The following is an 8,587-nucleotide window of genomic DNA, read 5'->3' as shown; positions in this document are numbered from 1 at the left end:
GCATATTTTTAAAAATAATAGTTTTGTTTATTCATTTATTTTTATGTTAACACATACAAATTTGTAGTCTTCTTGCGTTTTGAAAGTGATTTAGAAACTAAAGCAACTTTAAAATTGAAAACATAAAACAGACTCGTGCTGTTTTTCCTCCGCTCCACTAGGCGGTAGACGCGCGTTCACGGTCACTCAGACGGACAACCTGCAGCTCCTGAACAACAGAAGAGGAATACAGACGACGCCCACTTCATATCATGTGAGTCACCGCATGAAAACAAACAGTAAACTGCTTTATTTACACACACCATATTTAATAAACACGCGTATTTGTTTTGATATAATATAGTCGCTAAATAAGGTAATAAAATATGGCGACATTGTCGTTAAGGTGAGTTTCTGAAAATGTTTACAAGAGGCTCTGCGTAAGCATGGCAACACCTGCCCGTCAAGCTAATTTGCACTGTATAACAAACTGCACTAACTCAACACTGTAGCAATGGCATAATAACTGTGTCCAAAACATTAATGAAATGATAAACATGCTGTTTTTAAGTGACTTTCATAAAGTCACTGAAATGATTAAGATATTTGGCAAATAGTTTTTGTACAGTCTACCATATAAATCACTCAAATAACATTTGAAAACTCTTTGTGGTGTAAATAAACATTTACTCGCGATTAAAAACTGATATTATGAGTGTATATGTGCTGTCAAACTATTTGATTGACTGTCGAAGTTGACCAATACGGGTGGACATCGTATCATGCACGTGAAGGGCGGGGCTTAGTGAAACTATAGAACCAATAGCAACACGGAGAAAAGAAACAAGGGCGTGTTTATCAAGTCTCAGTCTGATTGGATGCCTGTGATGAGAAGTGATTTCCAAAAAATATATAATTAATAGTAATTCTTCAACTACAGGCACTTTTATGTCCTTTGATTATCTATCCAAAAATATGTATAATTTTGTTCAAATTCCTTTTTCTTTGTCAAACTAACAATAAAACCTACTTTAAAAAATTACTTGCTTTCTATAATATATATTTTTCATATTATTCAACCTCCTTTTATTTTTCAAAATCACCGTTTTCACCTTGTCGCACACCCAGAGTTTAAAACTTCAACAATGAAAATAACATTTTTAAATATTATTTATTTTGGTATCTATTAATGTATCTTAATTAAGCACTAGTAAAATAATTTAAATATTTTATAGTTATTGATGTGAGACTATTATCAATATTATTTTTTATACAAATTAGCACAGTATCAGTGTCATTTCCACCACAGCACTGTAATGTCACTTTAAAAAGTTTGTGAAAGATTATTTAGGTGCTTTCTATGAAAATGAATAGTGTCATCTGATAACATGTAGGAAATTAAATTTTTTATCAACAACACTTTAAGAAAGATCAAGGTAAATATTGCTTGATAAGGAAATACATTTATTCTACGTCATTTCTAAACATGCTGTGCCCTCAAAGAGGTTTTTAAAAATCAAACAAAATGAAGGTAAATAAGTGTATTCTGTATACATGAAAGGATAGTATCAATTCAAATCTAATTGGTGAAACTATATTTAATTTTTCCACAATAAACTGTCATTTCCATCACCACACACATCTTTATAAATATTTAAAAAGTTCTCATCACACATTAAAAGTGTATTCACAATGTATAAGTTCATGCTCTATTTAATATACAAATTCAGTTTATTTATTTTCTGATAAGCTCTTAACCAAATTAATATTACATTTTAGAGTGTGACAGGTACAATTAAGCATACAACTAATTTATTTCATTGACAAATGTATAATTATTATATATATTGAGGACAAATTGGTTAAACTAGATAAAAAATGATCATAGACAATGTTTGACTGCCATAATTTATTTCATTTTGAAATAAGCTGTATATTAAGATGTGCTGGAATTGACATTTGTTCATTTCACGATGGAAAAAATGTTTCTCTTCTTATCTAAGTTTGTCCTCTTACAGATCTTAAAACTAGACGAATTGTTTAAACGTATGAGGCTTTGCTACGTTAATTTTAAACAAGATTTTTTTATTCAACTTCACATGGCTAAAAGTGCTTGTAGTTGAAGAATCGTCCATATATATCTTTTTTTTATTAATCTGAGAAGTGCGTATGTATTAATAAATTAAGCGATATACTATTACTAGTCTTAAAAAGTTAACATTATGGGTATTGTTATGATGCTGGTCCAGTTTCTAAAAATACAACATACAAAAATACAACAAAAAAGACTTAAGTTAAAAAGATTTATATGTAATTTATATATTTTTTTTCTCTCACATACAAACATGAATTTGTAAAAATGTCTGAAATTCTTAAAGCAAGGAATTTAAGTTTCTATATATTTGTTAAATTTAATGGCGTATATCAGCGAATGATGAACTTCCGGTGAAAAGATTGTGGCAATTTTATTTTTATAAGGTTCCTTTTATCACATTGATGTTGTAACGTAATTAAAATACAACCAGTTAAATAGATTTAAGCATCCATTTGGTTGTTAAGATGTAAAAAGAGACAAAAGACTGCCATTAGCTGCAGGTCAGCGCAGAAATTCCATTGACAACACTGGGGTAAGATGAATTTCCATATTTTAAAGAGATGGTATGGAAAAATAAAATTCAATGCAGTGCTTCTTGTTTGGTCTGATACCCACTTTATATTGTATCTTAGCCGGGCTGTCAAGATTGCTGTTTTTTTTAAAGGAATTAGATCTTAAACATGCTGATTTTGTATGGGATGACAATTCACAGAAAGCCCTGCGGCTGGCTGAAATTAATAGTCTGTGTGCATACTGCATATACCTCATTTCTTTCCTTGTTTCAAGAATTTCAACCACTTTCTTTCACTTTATACACCACTAAAAATGCCTAAATGTTCTTTTAGTTTCTTTTGGTTCAAAGAACTGTTCAAGTTATGGTGTATATAAATATCTTTCTGTTTGAGCCTCGTGTCTGTAAGCTAAACTAAATATATTTAATCAATTATTTTAACAATGCAGCAGTGTTTATGAAATATTCCCTCCACACCTGCTCTGCTCAACATTCATTTGCAGCCTCTAGGTTTTTGTTGTGTAGCATTTGCTTATAATGTGTGTTTGTTTGTTTTGTAGATTTGTTAATCTCTGATTCAGCGTTATATCAGAGTCTTCGCCCTCAACTTCCTGGCCTTCTGCTTTTTTATGCAGACTGGTAAGTTAATCATTTACTACAAGTTTTTTTTACACCTGTGTCTAGAAAATACACATTAACATTCAAGCAAAGAAACATTAAGATTTTTTTTTTAAAGAAGTCTCGTCTGCTTACAACGGCTGCATGTATTTGATCACAAATATTATGAATGTATTGAATATTGTTTCATTTTAAAATAATAGTTTCTTTCTTAAATAATGTAAACTGTTGTATGTTAATTCTTTTTTAAATGTATTTCAAAAGTGCATTTAGCTTAATGTTTATGTTTTATCAATGTTGTATGCTATTTCTGCTTCGGGTTTTTGTAGAAACTGTGATACCTTTGACTTTTCCAGATCATTTGATGAAAATAAAGTTCATCCATTTATTAATTTTCCTTCGACTTAGTCCCTGATCATCAGGGGTCACCACAGCGGAATGAACCACCAAAAAATGTATGCCAATAGCAACAATTTATGCCAGTAGCAATTTGGTCAATTTAACGTATTTGTATTTGACATATTTATGTTTTATTGTAGTTTTGAACGGGTACGTATCACAGTTTCCACATATATAAGCATCATATTCAGATGGTGGGCTGCACCAACATGAATTAAGCTCGAATCTATAATCAAGGTTTAGCTAATAATTCTGCTACACTAAACATTACATCTTGTTTTTAAAAATAAGCAATCAGCTTGATCTTGGGTTTAAATTTACAGTAAACCTGGATTAGTTAAAGAATTGTTTCTCATTAGGATTCACTCAGATTTTTTAAAAATTTGATCTATAATGAATGTTTTTGTCAAATCGAAATACAGAAAAGCAACAATTTTAAATATATCTTGGGTTAGGGTTATTTAGCTTTTTTTAATAATGGCAAGAGCAATATCAACTGTTGTGAATTCAACCTCTCAACATCAGCCCAGCAATGAAATTTATATATGAATACTTGAATAAAGTTGGGTGTATCTATATACATATATATATATACACATGTATATACATTAGCCCCCTGTATATGCTTTCCTCAATTTCTGTTTAACTGAAAAGTTTTTTTTTTCAACACATTTTTAAACAGAACAATTTTAATAACTCATTTCTAATTATTTATTTATTTGTCTTTGCCATGATGGCAGTACATTATGTTTTGCTTGATTTCAAGATACTAGTATTCAGCTTAAAGTGCTAGTTAAAGCTTTAATTAGGTTAATTAGGCAAGTTAGGATGATTAGGCAAATTATTGTATAACAATGGTTTGTTCTGTAGACAATATATATGCTACATATTTTAATAACATCAGACCTTTACAAGAAATCACATGTAAAAGCTTTAGCCACAGGTTAAACCTTAGCTTGAAGAGAAAGTTCACCCAAAACTGAAAATGAACTCACTATTTACTCCCCCTTGTGTTTTCAAGAATATTTTGAATAAAGCTAAAAAAACCTGTAACCATTGAATTTCATAGTAAAAAACCAAATACTAATGAAGTTAATAATTACAGGTTAACAGCTTTCTTCACAATATTTTATATTATGTTCAGCAGAATACAAAAACTCAAAGAACTTTGGAAGAAGTGGAGGATGAGTAAAAGATGACATCATTATTAGTTTTTGGTGCGCTGTCCCTTTAAGTTAACCCTTTTGGTGCAACCCACCCTTTATGTTTTCAAACATTTGATTGTTAATGTACTGTTTTTGAGTTTTTAATGTATAAATTAATTGCATGCTATAAACATTTTGGCAATAAATGAACCTGGGGTGTTTCTTAATTATTTAATTCTTACATTTACAGTGTGGAGTAATGTTTTCATTAATGTGTTTTCTCTACAGAAGCAGAGGTCTGGACATGTGGACGGACGTTTGCTGCGGACAGGTAAGACCTCTCGCTCGTTTTTGTGTTTTGTGCTATCGGTTACCATCACTTCCTTTCTGGAGGGCCATGCCCTCTAGAAAGGAAGTGATGGTAACCGAAACGGGGAGAGAAGGGACGGGGGTCCAATTTTTTTTATAGGGCCCAAAAATTTTTTTTTGTCAAAAGCAGCATAACCCCTGCTGTACATGGCCCCGAAAGTCAGGGGAGGAGCTCTTCATCCTCCCCCTTCATTCACACCGACACTCACACATATCGCAGTGATCTGGCTGGGATTGAACCAGCAACCTCTTAACCCTTGAGGCAATGCTCTACCGCTGAGCCACAGTCACATACCTAATGATGTGCTGGAACTTATATTTGACCTGTTCGCCTGTTGGTGGGCCAAATGCAAGAGTGAATAGAGCTGGCTTTGAACTCAAGCATCCTAGCAGCCTTGACTATGGAGAACATGTTCAGCCAACAGTGCCACCATGGCACACACAGTTAGCGATGAGCTGGAACTTATATTTAACCTTTCAACTGCTCGATAAAGCTTGAGTGAGAGTATTATTGTCTTTTAAAAGCACTGATGAGAGCTTTACACACCAAGCCAGACTCAAACTCAGGTCTCCATGCTGAAAGTCCAGCGCTCTACCAACTGAGCAACTGAAGCTGTTGTATGTGTTAGTGCTTAGGCCAGATATTTATGGAGTACTTCAATTTATTTAACTTAAGAACTAAATGTTCATTGGATTCAAACTCGGGTCTCCATGCTGACAGTCTAGCGCTCTACCTACTGAGCAACTGAGCTTGTCGTATAGTTCATGGCTTTACCCAGATATTTATTGAGAACTTTGTTTTAGTTGACATAAGAACTAAACATTTGTGAGATTCAAACTTTGGTCTTCCTGATAACAGCCCAGCACGCTATCCACTGAGCAATCCAATCTGTTGTGAGTTTGGTACATTTGACCAGGGGTATATAGAGAAAATTGTTTCATTCAACACAAAACTTCCGTGTACATGGGATTCAAATCAAAGCTTTATGATTTGAAGGCAAGTGATTATCCACTACACCACCAAGCTTGCAATGATTTAAGTTGAATTTTTTTCACATTGACTTATTGTCCACAAGAGGGAGCTACTGCTTTTACATTGACTTATTGTCCACAAGAGGGAGCTGCTGTATTCACATTCACTTATTGTCCACAAGAGGGAGCTCCTGCATTCACATTCACTTATTGTCCACAAGAGGGAGCTGCTGCTTTTACATTCACTTATTGTCCACAAGAGGGAGCTGCTGCATTCACATTCACTTATTGTCCACAAGAGGGAGCTGCTGCTTTTACATTCACTTATTGTCCACAAGAGGGAGCTGCTGCATTTACATTCACTTATTGTCCACAAGAGGGAGCTGCTGTTTTTACATTCACTTATTGTCCACAAGAGGGAGCTGCTGCTTTCACATTCACTTATTGTCCACAGGAGGGAGCTGCTGTTCTCACATTCACTTATTGTCCACAAGAGGGAGCTGCTGCATTCACATTCACTTATTGTCCACAAGAGGGAGCTGCTGCATTCACATTCACTTATTGTCCACAAGAGGGAGCTGCTGCATTCACATTCACTTATTGTCCACAAGAGGGAGCTGCTGCTTTTACATTTACTTATTGTCCACAAGAGGGAGCTGCTGCTTTCACATTCACTTATTGTCCACAGGAGGGAGCTGCTGTATTCACATTCACTTATTGTCCACAGGAGGGCGCTGCTGTTTTCACATTCACTTATTGTCCACAAGAGGGAGCTGCTGCTTTTACATATACTTATTGTCCACAAGAGGGATCTGCTGTTTTTACATTTACTTATTGTCCACAAGAGGGAGCTGCTGTTCTCACATTCACTTGTCCACAAGAGGGAGCTGCTGTTCTCACATTCACTTATTGTCCACAAGAGGGAGCTGCTGCTTTTACATTCACTTATTGTCCACAAGAAGGAGCTGCTGTATTCACATTCACTTATTGTCCACAAGAGGGAGCTGCTGTTTTTACATTCACTTATTGTCCACAAGAGGGAGCTGCTGTTCTCACATTCACTTATTGTCCACAAGAGGGAGCTGCTGTTCTCACATTCACTTATTGTCCACAAGAGGGAGCTGCTGCTTTTACATTCACTTATTGTCCACAAGAGGGAGCTGCTGTATTCACATTCACTTATTGTCCACAAGAGGGAGCTGCTGCTTTTACATTCACTTATTGTCCACAAGAGGGAGCTGCTGTTTTTACATTCACTTATTGTCCACAAGAGGGAGCTGCTGTTCTCACATTCACTTATTGTCCACAAGAGGGAGCTGCTGCTTTTACATTCACTTATTGTCCACAAGAGGGAGCTGCTGTATTCACATTCACTTATTGTCCACAAGAGGGAGCTGCTGTTTTTACATTCACTTATTGTCCACAAGAGGGAGCTGCTGTATTCACATTCACTTATTGTCCACATGAGGGAGCTGCTGTATTCACATTCACTTATTGTCCACAAGAGGGAGCTGCTGTATTCACATTCACTTATTGTCCACAAGAGGGAGCTGCTGTTTTTACATTCACTTATTGTCCACAAGAGGGAGCTGCTGTTTTTACATTCACTTATTGTCCACAAGAGGGAGCTGCTGTTTTTACATTCACTTATTGTCCACAAGAGGGAGCTGCTGTTCTCACATTCACTTATTGTCCACAAGAGGGAGCTGCTGCTTTTACATATACTTATTGTCCACAAGAGGGAGCTGCTGTTCTCACATTCACTTATTGTCCACAAGAGGGAGCTGCTGCTTTTACATTCACTTATTGTCCACAAGAGGGAGCTGCTGTATTCACATTCACTTATTGTCCACAAGAGGGAGCTGCTGTTTTTACATTCACTTATTGTCCACAAGAGGGAGCTGCTGTTTTTACATTCATTTATTGTTCGCAAGAGAGAGAGAGAGCTACAGGGTATATGCACCGCTAGTGTTTCTTCCCACACTGATAAACTTTCGGTGAACAGTTAATGTGACTTTTTCAATTTTATACGGCTCCTTTCACAACATTGAAGCTGTAATGTAATTGAAATACAATCAATTAAATAGATTTTAGAATTCATTTAGCTGTTTAAGCGTAAAACAATATGAAAAGTCGTTTACATTCACACGCTTGTCAGGATCAACAGGCGAGCGCAAAAACTCTACTAAAAATACTGGAGTAAAATAAATGTTTGTATTTTAAAGACATGGCGTGGGAAATTTTTATTTAATGCAGTGCTTCTTGTACAATCCGAGGCCCACTTTCTATTGTATATCAATTAGGCAGTTCATTTTTAAAGAAAACAGACCCTTAATTGTCGATTTTGTAAGGGCATACAGTTCACTGGAAGTGTTTGACCCATGTTACTGCAAAATTTAAAAAAAATTAAAATAGGGCATATGCCCTATTACCTCTTTCTGGTGATATTGTCCACAAGAGGGAACTGCTGTATTCACATTTTCTTATGTCCACGAGAGG

At 35.1% G+C, this 8,587-nt stretch overlaps 1 protein-coding gene across 26 annotated transcripts in view; it reads left to right on the top strand.

Moving 5' to 3' along the window:
* Nucleotides 1–214: 214 nt before the first annotated feature.
* The window catches only part of LOC147844650 (uncharacterized), a 47,064-nt gene continuing 38,691 nt past the window's right edge, over nucleotides 215–8,587 (top strand). For all 26 annotated transcript variants that reach the window (XR_015482846.1, XR_015482839.1, XR_015482833.1 and 23 more), the window contains exons 1-3: nucleotides 215–253; nucleotides 3,146–3,224; nucleotides 5,036–5,078. The gene's annotated coding sequence lies outside the window, so the exon portion shown is untranslated. The remainder of the gene's footprint in view (nucleotides 254–3,145; nucleotides 3,225–5,035; nucleotides 5,079–8,587) is intronic.

Source organism: Danio rerio, chromosome 4 (genome assembly GCF_052040795.2).
Source record: "Danio rerio strain M-AB ecotype USA chromosome 4, GRCz13ab, whole genome shotgun sequence".
Taxonomy (NCBI): domain Eukaryota; kingdom Metazoa; phylum Chordata; class Actinopteri; order Cypriniformes; family Danionidae; genus Danio; species Danio rerio.
The sequence above is the reverse complement of the archived record's forward strand: the minus strand, read 5'-3'. Positions and strand labels throughout refer to the sequence as shown.